Source organism: Pan paniscus, chromosome 10 (genome assembly GCF_029289425.2).
Source record: "Pan paniscus chromosome 10, NHGRI_mPanPan1-v2.0_pri, whole genome shotgun sequence".
Lineage (NCBI taxonomy): Eukaryota > Metazoa > Chordata > Mammalia > Primates > Hominidae > Pan > Pan paniscus.
The window spans coordinates 104,261,642-104,279,099 of NC_073259.2; the positions used below are offsets into that span (position 1 = coordinate 104,261,642).

At 45.2% G+C, this 17,458-nt stretch overlaps 1 protein-coding gene across 4 annotated transcripts in view; it reads left to right on the forward strand.

Annotated features, from left to right (window-relative positions):
- The first annotated feature begins 1,533 nt into the window (after positions 1 to 1,533).
- Positions 1,534 to 17,458, forward strand: part of ELK3 (ETS transcription factor ELK3) — an 84,328-nt gene continuing 68,403 nt past the window's right edge. For 3 of the 4 annotated variants that reach the window (XM_063593581.1, XM_034934265.4, XM_055096010.2), the window contains exon 1: positions 1,534 to 1,873. The gene's annotated coding sequence lies outside the window, so the exon portion shown is untranslated. The remainder of the gene's footprint in view (positions 1,874 to 17,458) is intronic. The other variant, XM_063593582.1, reaches the window with a different exon arrangement.

Sequence of the window (17,458 nt, forward strand, 5' to 3'; positions counted from 1 at the left end):
TCTGATAGGCACTTGGAGCTGGGATGTGGTACTAATCAGTAAAACATACCCCGTGCCCTTTAGAAGCTCACAGTTGATGGCAGTGAGAAATTTGTAAACAAAATAATCTTTCAGGAGAGACTGCAAAACTAGAAGCAAACGTAGTGGAGGAACTCTTAGAATGTGGTCCTTTTGAAAGGACTCACACCCGGCCCCCACAGAATCTGACTTAATTGGCCTGGGTTGAGTCTATTGTTGGAGAGTGTCAAAACACTCCCCAGGTGATTCTGACATTAGCCGGGGCCGGGAACCACCCCAGACCTACTGAATCTGGGACTCCAGGAGAGGCCCAGCCACTAGTGGTTTAACAAGCCCCTTGGGTCAAGTTTGAAAACCAGGGGTCTGGGCTGCTAAGTGGCGGCATGGGAATGGAAGGTTCTGGAAGGTGAGCAGTGAGGTTGGGGCGCAGGCCTGGGAAGGGAGAGGCTCTTCAACAGGCATCCCCCCCAACCTTGTCTCAGCCTAGGGCAATGGGCAGGCTCTCCCATCAGAGCCTGGCCTGAGCCCTCAGAGGCAGGACCTCCTTGAGGGATGTGGAGGCGTGAAGACCAGTTCTGAGACCACAGAGGCTCCCTTCAAGCCTCAGTCTCTGACCCTGCGGGCATTATTTCCATGACTACCAGTGTTGTGGCTCCTTATCCTTTCCCCACAGGCTCGCCCCCCAGCTGAGGGCTGGCTTTTTTATTTTTTTGAGACGGAGTTTCGCTAGTTGCCCAGGCTGGAGTGCAATGGGGCGATCTCGGCTCACTGAAACCCCTGCCTCCCAGGTTCAAGCGATTCTTCAACCTCTGCCTCCCAGGTTCAAGCGATTCTCTCGCCTCAGCCTGCCAAGTAGCTGGGATTATAGGGACCCACCACCACACCTGGCTGTTTTTGTTGTTGTTGTTGTTTTGGTATTTTTAGTACAGACGGGGGTTTCACCGTGTTGGCCAGGCTGGTCTCGAACTCCTGACCTTAGGTGATCCATCCGCCTTGGCCTCCCAAAGTGCTCAGATTACAGGCGTGAGCCAGCACGCCCGGCCGAGGGCTGGCTTTTAAAATACCGAAAACCCAGACAGGAACGGTGTCCATCTCCAACCCCAGACGGAAACTGTGCCCGCACCCACAGGAAAAGCAGTCCTTTCCCCAGAGCAACCAAACCTTGAACCCCACTCTCGATTCCCCTCTGCCCCCCAACTCTTCCATCCCAGCGGATGGGAAACAGCGAGTCCAGCCGCCTCCCCGCCTCGGGACCCCCCTCCCGGGCCAACTGCGCAGGGCACGACCCCGTCGTGGTGCCCCGAGCGCTCGACCCCCAGGGGTTGAGGTGAGGAGGGATTCCCGGCGTCCCGGGAAGCGCGGCGGCTTCTGCGGGTTGCGGGCGCACCCCCCTCCCCGTGGGGAGGGGCTGCGGCCGCGCGGAGTCGCCGCGGGTCGGAGGCTCCTCCCCGGGGTGGCCGCGCAGGAAGCGGGGCGGGTGGGGGCGGTGCGGGGCGCGCACGGGGCCGGGGCGGCGGGGGAGGCGCGGGCCTGGGCGGCCAGCCCCGGCGCACAGCCGCGGCCGGGGCGCGCGGCGCGGGGCGGAAAAGCCTGTTTACACAGACTGCACACCGCCTGGGGAATAATGCAGTAAAGGAAGTGAGCCGGCTCGGCCTGACTGCTCCAACTTCCTGCTCTCACACACACCAGAGGGGAAAAAAAAAGAGGAGCGAGAGAAAGAAAAAAAGGGGGAAAAATCAGGATCTCATTACAAGAGCCACAGACCGTCTGCAGACGCCTGTCAGCATGGAAAATCGGGGGCTTTCGCCCGGGTCCTCCTAGAAATTCCCCCCGAAGAAGACTCCCCCACATCTGGGTAGGTAACAGGGCTTCTGCCTGTTGCTCGGACACTTAAAAAGTTTGTTTGGGGGTGTTTTCTTTTTTTCTTTCTTTTCTTGGGCGCGGTGGGGGTGGGGCGGGGGGCGCCGCGGGGTGGGCTGCGGGCCGGGGTGGGGGTGGCGGTGCGTCCGCGCGGGAGGGCCGGCCGCGGGGAGGGGGCGCCGCGGATGCTCCTGCGCCCGCGTCGCTGCCACCGCCGTCGCCCGAGCTCGCGCCGGGCCCGGGGCTGCGGGGACCCTGCGCCCGCGTCTCCCCTCCCTGGGGCTGCGCTGCGACCCCAGAGGAAGGGGCGCCGGGCGTGCAACCCTGGGAGCTCGCCCAGGGCCCCGCTGCAGGCAGCGCGGGGAGCGGGGGACGGCGAGACTTCGGGTCCCTGGGAAGAACCGTGGCAGGAGCAGGCTGAGTGCCTGGAGGCTGGACCACCGCCGACCTTCCAGCTGGGACCGCAGTCAGGCTCCCCTCGAGTGGGCAAAGTGCACTGGTGCTCGGATCCAGGGAGGAAGACAGGGATGGAGAGGGCGGTGGAGGACATGGGTCGCGAAGGTGTGGGGCTGGGGGCTGCGTCCACTCTCGCCTGGCAGGTGACCCCCGCCCAGGTCACCGCCCCAGGCGAACGCCCCGTCGGACATTTAAAAGCCGGTGGTCTCTATTGGGCATGGTTTTGGAGAAGGACCAGGCAAGAAATGATCTTGGGGCCCCTTCCACTCCCCATCCCTGTTTACCTTCGAACTCAACGTTGGCCTGTGACGCTACTGTAACTTTTGGGGAGGCGGGATTAAGATTTTGGAGTAGTTAAAAAGCAAAAATAAAAGGTCTCGGTTTTGTTATCTTTTCTGAACCGAATCATCCTAGGGACAAGCTGCAGTTAGGCGGCGGGTGGAGGTGGAAGCAAGAAATGTTATTTCAGAAACTGCAAAAGGGGCTTTTTAGAAAGAAAAAAAAAAACGAGTGTCGGGAGAGTTTCTGGCTTGTCTGGAAACGGCAAGACTAATTGCCATGCGCTTCCGCTTTGAAACTGGCAGCAGACAGCATCTTGAAAATGACTCACTAGAGGAGCTCACAAAGAAACTGTGGTTTGCTCCTTCTTAGGTTTATGTATTTGTGCCTTTTACAGTTTCCTTTGTAGTGTTCGAGGGGTCCCCCGCCCCTTCCCCGCCAGCCTCCTCCCACCCTCCCTCATTTGAAAGCCCCTGGCCGGTCTTTAACTCCCCCCACCCCAGTCCTCCAGCCTGGGGGTGGCGGGGAAAGGGGAGGCTGAGTTGTTTTTGGAGTTGGCTGCGGAGAGGGTTAAAGGGATTCTGCTGCTGCAGGGGGAAAAAGTTCCTTGAATTTTCCACTGGCTGCTGCAGGAAGAGAGAGCCCCCTTAGTCATTGCTAAGTAATGTCTGCACACACACCAACTAATCTCATTAGGAGTTTCCGCTGCTCGGCACAGGAGGGGTTTTGTGCAGCCACTGTCAGCCTGGGAGCCCGGCGCTGGGGAAGGAGACAAGTTATGGCTTTATTTACTTAGGGGTGCAGCCGCCCAACGAGCCTTTTCAGGACATGTCTTGAAAACTTTGAAGTCACTTTGGCCATTTTGGATTTCAGATTTGCAGGTTTTTCTTTCCCGCGTGTGTATGTGTGTTGAGAGGTGGGGGGAGATAAGCAGCTCACACACACCCATCTTCTCCATCTGTGCTTGTCTTTGGGGGTGGGGGGGGGGTGTGGAGCATGTTCCAGGCATCTATTCATGAGCCGAAATCGATTTGTGAGCCTTACAAAATACCCTCTGATCTCTTTTTCTTTCTCTATCGCCATGGCACCCATTTATTTGGAAAAGGTCAGTTAGGAGTTTCAATTTATGAGGATGATAAAATTACAAATTGTGTTAGGAGGGCACATGGGTCAGGCAGTTAAGGAGACTGTCCATAAGTGTTCTTAGAGTTTCCAGTAATGATCCTGCCTAGAAACCCCCCTGAGTTTGGAAAGTGATGGCCTTTCTATGCCAAATATAGCAAAGGCCTTCTGCCCTCTAAAAGTGTTTTTTTTTTTTTTTAATTTAAATGTTGCGTAGAAATGTGTGGCGTTACTAAAAAGGGTCAAAAGGAACCTGATTGGAACGATGGGGCCCCTTTATTGACAAAGACGTGTTGCTTTTAAGGTGTTGGCAGTTCTTTTACGGTGGCAAAGTTGTCCTAAAAACAGCCCAAACAGCCCGACCGGGGTATGAGTCAGTGGACATGAGTACAGGATGTCCCTAATGCTATGCCTTCACAGAGTAGGTGCTCAATAAATTGTAGCATTGAAAGCTGTGAGTAGGCTAACAAAACTTATAATAGGTAAGAAAAAAGACTTACAAGATCTCATACATTTTGCATGAGTGTTCCTTAAGAATGGAGGTTGTAAACTCTCTCCAGAGTACATTTCCTTTAAATAAAAAAGGAAGTATTTAGAATTCCTCCTTCTAAGTAATTATTTGGGACACATAGGTTCATTTACGTTAGTGGTTCACAACTAGGAGTAATTTTACCTCCCAGGAGACATTTGGCAATGTCTGGAGACGTTTTTGGTTGTTATAACTAAGGGGGTGCATTGGCTTCTAGAGGGTAGACGCCAGGGGTGCTGCTAACCAGTCAACAATGCACAAGAAAGAATTTTTTTTTGCCCAAAATGTCTATAGTGGATTGAGAAAAATCTTATTTACTTTAATGATGATGAAGATGATGAAAGCTCTTTAACACGCATTCAGTCAACAAATAGGACATTTAAAAGTCATCATCTGTAATTTTGGCCACATACATAACATAGCATTCATGAATTTTCTCTTTCTCTTTTTGGTCAGTAACATGCAATAATAGAGTGACATACAGATGGTGACCTTGTGATGGTGTACCCTTTATGTCCTGAATTAGGCCATCTCTGAAACTCTGCAAGTATAGCATCTTCATGCACTTGGTACCGATGCTGTTGAGACCAGAATGGCAGTAGTCCAGATAGGGGAGAGCAGTGATTTGCCAGCTCCATTTGAGTTTTGAAGTTAACCTAAACATTTATTAAAGACCTCCTCTTTTTCTTATATAAAAAATTAAATAAGTCAAAAGTGCTAATATACAGTACATGTAACTCTGAGGTCATATATTAAAATTTATATTTGGAATAACTTTTTGGAACTTGAATCTTTTCCTGAAATTGGTTTTAAAGGACTTCCAGGCAGTGTATGTAAATTAAAATATTCCCTTCTTAGCTGTCAGATATTGGATTTTGTGTGTTCTGTGGGACCCGATTATATTTATATATCTATCTGATTCAGAAGACCAATATGGTGCTGTGAAATGTTGCAAAACATGACCTGATGACAACCCAAAACACTTCATAGAAAACTATCCAAGAATGTGACTTCCTGGAGTAGAGTCTTTTTTCACTGAGGGTGAGTTGCTGCTTACTAATCGTTAGTTTCGTTGCCTTCCAATTCTAAGGAATGACTCAGTCATCTCCGTGTTTCCCAGACCTGGACTTCCTCGTGAAACTTTATTTTTTTAATTGTTTATGTTGCCAGGGCTGGCCTTGCACTCCTGGGCTCAAGTGATCCTCCCACCTCAGCCTCCGCAGTAGCTGGGGTTACAGGTGTGAACCTCTGTACCAGCTGTCTCATTAAAGTTTAAAAGAAATGGGCTGTCTGTCCATTCTGGCTTTGTTCTGGCTGTAGAGCCCAGATGACTGTCTTCTGACCCTTTCCTAAGGTTCTGTACATAAATACACAGATGAGAGGGGAAGGGGACTCCATTTTTGTCAGATTTTCTTGTATGTTTCAGGCAAAAGTTTTTTATGTCCTGGTTATCTTTAATTCCTCTTTGCCTGTATAGATCGACTTATAACACACTTTGAGACCATGCTAGCAGAATAGTATCTTCTAAAGGTTGGTTTTTTTCCTATTGTAAAAAATATTAATGTGAATTGCCTTACAAAGATACAGAAAACTGCTATAAAAAAATAGACATCTCCCATAATTCCACTGTTTACCTTTTGATGTGTAATTGTTCAGTTTTTAAAAAAAATGCATATGTGTGTCTATGTATATCCACACATGTACATACCATTTTTAATTGAAAGCACACTGTACTTACTGTTTTATAACTTTTTTCACTTAACATGTAACACATTTTAATAATTAGTACTGAGACCGAAATTATCACGTAGAGCTTCTATTTATTGATCTAATAAATGTGTTGGCTCAACCATGGATTGACATAATTTCTTCATAGACTTGTTCAGTGTTTTTTGTCCTCTGTGGTTCAAGTAATGTTCTAAGAATGCTGCCCTCTTGAAAGACTGAGTTCCTATGTGCTGTGAAATTTTGGATTTTGATGAGTTTCTCTGTGATTTAAGGATGAGTCATGATTTGCAGTAGAATATCAAGATGTAGTAACAGGAAGTACAGGGCACTACACATCAAAATAGAATGTTAAATGATGAAAGAAGAGAAACCAGGTTAAACTGAAAATATACCTTGAAATTATCCAACTATGAAGGGAGAGGAAGATGTGTTTTGTACACTTTAACAACTCCTATTACTGTTTCATTTTCTATCAGTGGAGTTTCCAAACTTTGAAGTTGGTGTTTTAAATTGATTTTTAGCTTAAGATTGCTGTTGTTCATAGCCACTTTGAATTGAGGTCATTCAGCCTTTTGATTGAAACCATGGCAGTGAGACCATGAAAACTCTAGTTTTGCCACTTATAGAGCAGCCCCAGTAAATAAAATTAGCTGTGTGTGTGTGTGTGTGTGTGTGTGTGTGTGTGTAACCTTCTGTGAAATTCTAAATGTCTTCAAAAATGGTAGATTACTCAGTCTTTTAAATAACTATTCTGTGCAGAAATTCAACTCCCCATGGTTCCTGCCTGAAACCAAAATAAAAATGGCCTTTCATCCATTACTGGAGATTTACATATATGTCAGCAGTTTTAAAATAAACTTTGAACTAGTCATTTCAATAAATTGTGATTTGGTTTGAATTCCCACTAGGAATAAAGTCATTGACTACTTTATTGCTATGTATTAATTTACATTTCCTGGAAAGTACCACATTTTTCTAAGAATTAAATAAGATTATAACATGGCTTTACTTGTATATTTTTAAAGAAATTTAGACAATGTTATATTAGTGTATTCTAATTTGAATTAGACTGAAATGAATTTACTCACACACTCTAAAACAAGGATCTATTTATGACACATAGTGTCATAAATATGCTTAAAGTTTCTATAGCTAAGAACAATTTCTGAATATCCATGTGTAATATGGGAGTGATGGGATAGGTATAAAACACTTATCTAGATACCTTCTCTTTTTATTTTATTTTTTAAAATTGATATACATGTACATATTTATGGGGTACATAGTGATTTTTTACATATGTATCATGTATAGTAATTAGATCGAGGTAATTAGATCCATCATCTCAAATGTTTATGATTTATTTGTGTTGGGAACATCCATTATCTTCCTTCTAGTTAATTGAAAGTATATAGTATTATAGGCATCCTGCAGTGCTATAGAACACGAGAACTTACCCCTCCTGTTGGAGACCTTCTCTTAAGACTGATGAAGCTAGGGCTCCTGTACTCCAAGCAATAGAGTAAAGAAAACAAGGCTCTTGGTATCTTCCCCTCTCTCTTTTTTTTAAGTTGAGGTATGATTTACATATATTAAAATGCGCAGATCTTAAGTGTTATTGTATACATACATGTAACCCTGCCCAAAGAGACAATATTTCCATGTCCCCAAGTGTTTTTTGGCTTATGTATTTAGAGACAGAGCCTGGTTCTGTCACCCAGGCTGGAGTGCACTGGCACTGTCATAGCTCAGTGCAGCCTCAAACTCCAGGGCTCAGGTGATCCTCCTGCCTCAGTCTCCCAAGCAGATAGGACTGCAGGTGTGCACCACCACACCTGGCTAATTTTTTTTTCTTTTTGAGACAGTGTCTGGCTCTGTTGCCCAGGCTGGAGTGCAGTGGTGCAAGCTTGGCGCACTGCAACCTCCGCCTCCTGTGTGTAAGCAGTTCTCATGCCTCAGCCTCCCAAGTAGCTGGTATCACAGGCATATGCCACCATGCCTGGCTAATTTTTGTATTTTTAATAGAGACGGGCTTTTGCCATATTGGCCAGGCTGGTCTCAAACTCCTGGCCTCAAGAGATCTGCCTGTCTCCACCTCCAAAGGGCTGGGATTAACAGGAGTGAGCCACCATGCCTGGCCTCTGGCTAATTTTTTTATTTTTTGTAGAAATGGGGTCTCATTATCCCTGGCCATTTACAAAATTCCGTTACGGCAATTTCATGATTCTACCATATAGATTCTTAAACTTCAGAATACCTTGATAAAATATTGTGGTATTTTATTTAATCTGCTTCGTTAAAAATAAATCAGAATGTGTAGATTTCCTCATGATACAGTAAGAGGAAAAAGAAAAATCCTTTCTATATTACCTGATATCCGCAAAATATTTAACCAAAAGTAATATGTGTGCTTTAGGAAAAATGTATTACCTGAAGACTAATTGGGATGAGAGGGTATTAGTAAATCTTCCCAGACCTCAGTTTCTTTAGCCTGATGGTAAAGTAGTTGAAGTGGAGGCTTGGTGCAGTGGCTCACATGTGTCATCCCAGCATTTTGGGAGGCTGAAGCAGGCAGATCACTTGAGCCCAGGAGTCTGAGATCAACCTGGGCAACATAGTGAGACCCCATCTCTGCCAAAAATTAGCTAGACGTGGTGGTGCGTACCAGTAGTCCCAGCTACCCGGGAGGTCAGGGCTGCAGTGAACCGTGATTGCGCTACTACACTCCAGCCTGGGTAACAGAGGGAAACCCTGTCAAAAAAAAAAAAAAAAAAAAAAAGGGATTGAAGTGGAGAAGCTGAGATACTCCCTTTCAAGTCAGAAGCCCTATTTGTGTACTACTATATTTGGAGGAAAGGACTTGACTCCTTCTAAGAGTTGTGAAAGTGTGATATAAACTTCTGCTGTCATCTCCAAACATCTGACTTGTAGACATGTGCAGGAATTTAAACAAACAGCTATTTTGTGGTGGAAAAGGGGGCTCTCCATAGGTTTCCCCTTGAATTCCATTTTGGCCCCTTATTGAATAAGGAACACTCCAGTGGAAGGCCGATATTAGCTGCCATGCTTCCTTTCCTCCTAGTCTTTTGAGGTTTGTGACAGGCAGCACTGATTTCTAATGACCCACAGCCACCTCATTCTTGGGGACATCAGTGACTGTCTGAGTTGGTGCTCTGTAGCACCAGATAAGAGTTTGGTCACCTGGTGAAATTCCTCCTCCTTCCTTCTGATAGTCTTTGAAAGTGCTGTCTGCCCCCACTGCTGTATCTTGAGGGTTCTTACATTCCCCTGCACCCCCTCTGATCCCTTCTCTCCCCAGGAGCTAGAACAATCCTTTCAAAACACAGATCTGACCAGGTCATTCTTCTACTGAAAAATCTTCTAGTGACTTCAGCTTAGGATAAAGACCAAAACCCCTAACTCAAGCTGCAAGATGTGATTTGGGCCAGCAAACTGACTTTTCCTCAGTTCCTCAAATGCTTAAGGCGTCCTCTGCCCTCTGTCCACTGGGTCTTTGTCAATGCTGACAGAATTTTCCCCCCGACCCCTCTATTTTTCAGACTCCATGCCTAACCAATTTGTAGGCATCTTTTAGTTCACACTCAGCTCCACCATCTTTTCTTGGGGAAGCCTTTCCTGTCGCCTAGAGTAGATCTCCCTCAGTCATCTGCTCCTGGCCTTCAGAGCCCTTACCACAAGCTTTTTTTTTTTTTTTTGAGAGATGGAGTCTTAGCCTGTTGCCCAGACTGGAGTGCAGTGGCACCATCTTGGGTCACTGCAACCTCCACCATGTGGGTTCAAGAGATTCTACTGCCTCAACCTCCCAAGTAGCTGGAATTACAGGCTTGTGCCACCACATCTTGCTAATTTTTGTGTTTTTATTAGAGACAGGGTTTCGCCATGTTGGCCAGGCTGGTCTCAAACTCCTGGCCTCAACTGATCCGCCTGCCTCGGCCTCCCAAGGTGCTGGGATTACAAGTGTGAGCCACCATGCCTGGCCGCCACAGGCTTTATTTACAGGTTGCCTCATTACCTGAATTCTCTCTCTCCAAATTCTTGTTACCCAAACACAGGAACATGAGATGGAGTCTCGCTCCGTCGCCCAGGCTGGAGTGCAGTGATCTCGGCTCACTGCAACCTCTGCCTCCTGGGTTCAAGTGATTCTTCTGCCTCAGCCTCCCAAGTAGCTGGGACTACAGGCACGCGCCACCACGCCTGGCTAATTTTTGTATTTTTAGTAGAGACGGGGGTTTCACCATGCTGGCCAGGCTGGTCTCGAACTCGTGATCCACCCGCCTCGGCTTCCCAAAGTGCTGGGATTACAGGCATGAGCCACCATACCTGGCCAGGAACTAGACAGTTTTAGAGACATCTTTCTGAAATAGGGCTGGTGCCCCTCATTATTCATTAATGCTATTTTCTCCAAAACCCGGGAACCAGATAGATGTGATAGCATGGCATCCCTCATGATCTGAAGTTACTGTCCGTAACTGCGGTCCCATTCGATTTGGATATTGGGGGATGCCTGCACGTGTCTGTGTCATGTGCTGCATGTCTGCGGTGCCATCAGTCTGTGAGCTCCCTCTGGGCCTGCATCCGTTTTTCTCATCCTTTGTATTATCTCAGCACTTTGTACAATACCTGGCACTCAATGAATTAAAAATAATCTGAAGCGGGGGTTGGGGGGAGCTTGTCAGTATAGCCCCACCTTGTTTTGCCCTTGGACTTGATAAAGCCGTTTGTTGCTATGCATATGTCCATCTCTTTTCTAGACAATGAGTTACTTGGATGAATAGGCAGATTTCTTGGTTAAACCATAAAGACAGGCTGGGCGCGGTGGCTCACATCTGTAATCCCAGCACTTTGAGAGGCCGAGGCGGGCAGATCACTTGAGGTTAGAAGTTCGATACCAGCCTGGCCAACATGGTGAAACCCCATCTCTACTAAAAATACAAAAATTAGCCGAGTGTGGTGGCGCATGCCTGTAATCCTAGCTACTTGGGAGGCTGAGGCAGGAGAATCGCTTGAACCCGGGAGGTGAAGCTTTCAGTGAGCCGAGATTGTGCCATTACACTCCAGCCTGGGCAACAGAGCGAGACTGTGTCTCAAAATGAAAACCCATAAAGACAGCCAAAAAGCTCCTCTATGCCACTTCCCGTACTTCTTGTTTAGACTTGCAAGAAAAGTGGATATATAGAAATGAGGTTAGTTTGCTAGTATCCTGGAGGACAGGGTTTGGCTCTATTGTTGGTATCAGTGTTACTATACTGAGAGTGGTCGGTTAACAGTACAGTTATTCGTGGGATAGGATATGTTGAAAGAATCTCAATGTAAAGTTTTTTTTTATAGAATTAATCATTGTAGAGCAACCATCATTAGTCCTTTATTAAAGACTTCAGTTGATCAGGTTTTCGTAGTTCCCTTGGATAACCAGTTTTTAATCCTGTAAGATCCACAGTTCAGGGTCCTTCTTTACTTATAGAAAACCTGTGTGTGTAGCTTCCATCTATACCTTTTTGAAATTAATGATGTTTCTGATTGAGTTTGGAAATAACAAAAGATTCTGCTTATGTGATTATGAAGACTTGAATGACTAAACACCCAAACGGGGGAGGACTAGGTCTCCTAATAAATTTCAGCTGGGTTTTGCCAAGGAGCAATTTGTTGATAGTCAAACCTTGATTAAGCGGAATGTATGATTAAGGAGATTTTTCTCCTTGCACGTAATTGTCAGAATAGAGAGATTACATCAACAACAACAGCAGCAGCAGCAACATCAAAATAAGCCCGAAATTATTCTAGGGTAGCTGCAGGAATTCTCTGTGGGAATCAACAGTAGGAGTTCTCCTCTGCTTGCACCTGTAGGTTGTCATCATCCTCAGAGTTAACGATCCTGAGGCTCAGGAAGATCATACTATTCTATTAAGCAAGAAAAGGAGGTGTAAATGTTAGAATGATTCCCTAACACTAAAAGTTAACAATATTTCTCTGGTTAACGCTCATTGAACTGGAAATGTCACTTCCCCTCTTCATCCCCTTGTTGGAGTTTGGAAGGCTCGCCTTTAGAGGCTCAGATGCAAATCCTTGTTGGAGTTGATTCACAGATGAAAGGGCTATGCCCTGGAAGGTGAGGAGTGTGTATACGCCTTTACAGATGTGGGCTGCAAGAGGGAGGTCTGTGTCTGAGAGAATGGGACAATAGGTGACTTCAGTTGGTGCTGCTCCTCTTTGCAGAGTCACTGCCCATGTAGGATTGAAGCCCTGGTTCTGTGAGAGGGTGGGAGCATAAGTGAATGTTTACTAACCGTCTCCACCCTTGAAGAATCATTGTTTCACAATGAGAAGTCAGGAGAGAACCTAGATTTATTACAGAATTTGCAGGAGAGAAGAAAGCATAGATTCCTGATCACCTCAGCACATCCCATTATGAACATACAGAGAGGGGACCAAACCATTTAGTATTATCTTTGGGACTGTGTGTGAGGTGCAGTACCTCAGTTTCCTTGTATGATCTTGAAACCCTCTGGCAACTAGAATTCGTGAGCATTGGGAGGGAATTTATTTCTGCTAACATTCCTGTAGATTTTTTCAAGCCCCAGCTACTGATCATTTAGACCAGAGGGCATTGGATGGTTTCTTTTCTTTTTTTCTTTTAGAGACAGCATCTTGCTCTGTCACCCAGGCCGGAGTGCAGTGGTGCAATCATAGCTCACTGCAGCCTCGAGCTCCTGGGCTCACGTGATCTTCCCACCTCAGCCTCCCTCTGTAATCCACTGGGATTACAGGCTTGAGCCACTACACCCAGCTCTTCTTTTCTTTTTTGAAAAAGCAGTTTAGAACAAATGCCTTGAAATGCTCCAAGTGACACCCGAGTGAGGGTTAGAACTGATTAAACTCCGGGCAGAGAGATGTTGTCATATCTTTGCTGCATGCATAGCCCAGTGCAAAAATGCCCATAGATGGACTGACTTCATCTTAGATAGTTGAGGCAAAAACAGAAGAGCCAGTCAGCCACTTGGCGTTTCTGTCCTCACTTAATTCACCCCTTTAGTTGCTGTACCATTAATTCTCGATGCTGGATTGGTGACAAATGAAGTAATCTGAAGAGTGTTAAAATTTTCTTAAAGTGTATTACTTTAATGACAAAATTATATGCTGCTTGAAGACATCTTGAATCAGATGACCCAAGTGTACTGTGAATTCTCAAAGGATTGGGGGTCACGGCTCTCAAGCTCGTTGCCCTGCTTTGATTTCAATCAGAGCTGAACCACAAGAACAGCATCTTCCTTCAGCCTCTGCCACATCCTTTGTGTGTTTTTTTTTAAACCTAAATATTAAAGCCTAGTAGTTTGTCTTTGAGAAAGGAGAAACTTTAAAACCTTGATGTAGAAGATCAGACGTGCACCAGATGATTCAAATATTTTACCTAATGAAAGGGGCAATTTTCTTTTTCTTTCTCTTCTTTCTCTTTCCCTTTTATTTATTTATTTTTTTTTGAGACAGAGTCTCACTCTGTTGCCCAGGCTGGAGTGCAGTGGTGCGATCTTGGCTCACCACAACTTCCGCCTCCCAGGTTAAAGCGATTCTCCTGCCTCAGCCTCCCAAGCAGCTGGGACTGTAGGTGTGCGCCACCATGCCCAGCTAATTTTTGTATTTTTAGTAGAGATGTTGGCCAGGCTGGTCTTGAACACCTCACCTCGTGATCTGCCTGCCTTGGCCTCCCAAAGTGCGGGGATGATAGGTGTGAACCACAATTTTCTTTCGCAAGGGAAAAAAAAGATCCTCTAAAGCAGGATCTGGCTGTTATTTTGTACAGTTAATATATTCACGCTGAACAATTATTGGAAGAGCAGGTAGAGTAATAAGTTGTATATGACATTTCAAAAAGGGACTGCCCAAGCCAGTGGATGGCAGATGCCCACGTGGGAATTAAGGGCAGCAAGGATGCTTTGGGGTACAGATTGATGTTTGATGTTAATGCCACCAACAGCCAGTCTCTTCCATCAGATGCTTTTGGTGGTCTTTGCATAACACCGTTCTCTGGACATGAATGAATGAACGGTTGGTCTGCCCCTTGATGACAGTTTTAATGTTATTTTGCTCATTTATTCAGTGCATCTTGATGGTTAATTTAAAAATCTATTTGAAATATGAGGCATTATGAGAAGACTGTTAAGTTTTGAAATCACTCACTGTCTTATTTTTGCAAGTTTTGGAAATAACAGTACCCACCAGGAACACCAAGCTGTTTTAAAATGTGTTCCACTTACAGTTGTTTGTCTACAAGTCGGGTTTGGTTTAAACAGACATTGAATGAGAGGTGAGAGGGCTGTGCTTGTACTTTTACCTTAACACCACTGTGTTTTTACTTCCTGTTAAAAATAACTTTATTAGAGGTGCTGTATACTTAGAATCCCTCTGCATTTGGCACCATAACCATCATATGCAGCTAGACTTGATGTCCATCGTACAAAAATGTGAGCGAGACATAGGCATGTGGGGAGGGTAAAGCTATTCAAGGGCTGGTGACTACCTTTGGGACTTCAGATGCAGTTAAAATCCCACGCACATGTCCACCACATGAGCAGGTGATGATATGTTGAAGACTGCAGAGTCACTGTTTTTTATAGTTCTCTTCCAAAGTGAATGTATTACCATACCAGATTTATGTATAAATGTTTATGCCTGGAATTTGCATTTCCTAAACCATGAAAGAGTTTTGTTGAGAAGAGCACGAAGGAAAAACAGTGAAACTAACCAGTTCCTTGCTTCAGGAACCACCTCTGTAAGGCAGCTCTTTGTGCTTCTCAAAAACCTCTAAAGATGTTGATGGTGATCCCTCGGTCATGAATACCAGTAACTCATAACCATTTTTGCAAGAATACTGTATAGAGTGGGACCCAAAGACTGGGTAATGTCAGTATTATCCAACTAAACCTTGACATGTTTTGGCAAATGTTAAACTTCAGAAAAAGAAAGAAAAGATGAATAATGCAATTAACCCTTTGTATAATAAATTATCAGCAATTCAAATATGCTGTAAAGCGTTAACACTGATTGTATCCTCTAAATAGTGTCTAGCTCAGCCAACTGTTATCCTTTGCCATATCTGTGTACCATTTAAAAGAGGGATTAAAAATAGTTTCAGTGGATTTACTCTACGAAGGGAGAAAGGTAACTTTTCCAAAGGTAGGCTAATGTTAGAGGGCAGTTTTTTGTTTTTTGTTTTTTGTTTGTTTTTTCTTTTGAGACAGAGTCTCGCTCTGTTGCCATGTTGGAGTGCAGTGGCATGATCTTGGCTCACTGTAACCTCCGCCTCCCAGCTCCTAGTGATTCTCCTGCCTCAGCCTCCTGAGTAGTTGGGATTATAGGCGCCGGCCACCACTCCCACCTAAGTTTTGTATTTTCAGTAGAGACGGCGTTTCGCCATGTTGGCCAGGCTGGTCTGGAACTCCTGACCTCAGGTGATCCACCCACCCCGGCCTCCCAAATTGCTGGGATTACAGGCGTTAGCCACCGCACCCAGCCATAGGGCAGGTTTTTTTTAGTGACTTAACCATCCAGAAATGATTAAGTTTACTTTGTTATTTTAAATTCTATAGAGAAGATAAGAAAGTTCCCAGTTTTCCTGAGAAGAGCATGCAATGGCGTCTCTCCTTCTCCAGGCCACTGCCAGGGCTTTCTGTGAAGGAGCTGGAAGGGAGAGGGTCAAGGGTTCTTGTTGCTTCATCCAGTTCCCAAGAAAATTATAGCCTGATGTGTCATGCGTTGTGAGAAGCAGGCACTGGTGAGGAGTTTTGGTGGAGGCAGTAAATGAAGTGCAACCAGATTTAAATGACCTCCAAGGAGCCTGTGAGATGCACTGTGGCCTTGGTAGGACAGGGGAGCAGAAGTCATGCTCACACCAGAGGGAGTTTTGCAGGGACTGGAGAAAGGAGCTGCAAGGGGAGGAAGAGGCTCTATAACTCTCTCCAAGATAGAACCAGGGAGGTAGAATGTCTGTGCAGATGTTGGAGGTCCCGGGCCAGGTGCAGCTGGGCCAGGGAAAGGGGAAGGTGCACAGATGGTTGGGCACCTCTCTGCCAGGAAACACTCATTGCTGCATCAGGACTGGGGTGCCCAGCACAGCTGTGCAGACTTCCCGGTCCCCAGGATCCCTTGGGGATCCTTCTGAGAGGAAGGGGTGATGTCACAGCCCACACCTGACCCCACCTGGGACCCCTTCCTCCCCAGGGTTGCACCATCCTTCCTGACCCTGCCGTGGTGCAGCGTGTGTGCACACGTGCAAAACAGAGACAGGGCAGACGTGATGTTTAAGGCCATTTGTAAGCACAACAGATTGCAGGATGCCATCGATGCAAAAAGAGTTTGAGAGAGGAGCTAACACATGAGATTTTCTTTTATTAAACATATTTTATCTTGCTTTTTTTTTTGTAATGTTTCCACTGGGTGGTGCTGCAGGAATTCCTACCTTTTGCCTTGGATCTACCCTTCCCAGAAAGACGCCTCTAAAGCATAATAGGAGGAAGTCCTGATTTAGAAAGATTTTACAGTTTCAACACAATAGAAGAGTTGGAGGATGCTCTGGCAGGAAATGTTTCAGTTTCTGGATGTGGAAAAACCGCCATCATTTTGTATCCATGCAAAAAGGTTCTCATTGCACTGGGTAAATACTTTCGACTTTCATCAGCTTCTTCTTTAGCACAGAAAATCTTTCAAGTTTATCAGAAAGATTAGGGTTTCATTCTAGTGGAAGTGGTCTATAAGATTTCCTTTATTTTGATTTTTGTAACACCATCTTAAAGTAAGTAAATAAACATTTTCTTACATTGACAACCATAGATTTAAGAAAATACTTCTGTCAAGGCTGTCTTTAAAGCTGAAGACATTGTTCCATCCTTATTATAAAGATCATTTATACAGTGTACTGATCAAAAGGATTACATATTTTTACTTTCAAATACTTTTAAGAAGTCTTTTAGTTTGATAGTATGTAAAGGATAAGACTGACTTTGCCCCTTCTACAGAGGAGAAGGTTGAAATACAGAAGTTAACATCCCTGCTGTAGCTCACACGACTCTTTTTCTCCTTTTTTTTTTTTTTTTTTTCCTACATTTGACCAAGGCACAGAAGATCACACAACTTTTTAAGGTTTTGGCTGCAATGAGGATTTGTTTATCTTGACCTCCTCCAACTTTTTTTCTGTTGTACACAGGATTGAATTGTATTGATATTAATAGTACAAAAATTTGGGGAAAAGATTTTCCATTCAAGCAAAGGCCTCTGAAACATAAGAATCAAAAGTAGTATGAGGGTCGGGGGGCCAGATGCCCACTGGGGATTTGAGAGCTCATTAATTTAAAGCTCAAACTGAAAGACAGTTTGTAAGATCCTAGTAGTTTCACTGACTGCGGAACAGCCTGTTTTTTTCGGGGCATGTTGTGGTCCTCCATGAAATCCTAAACA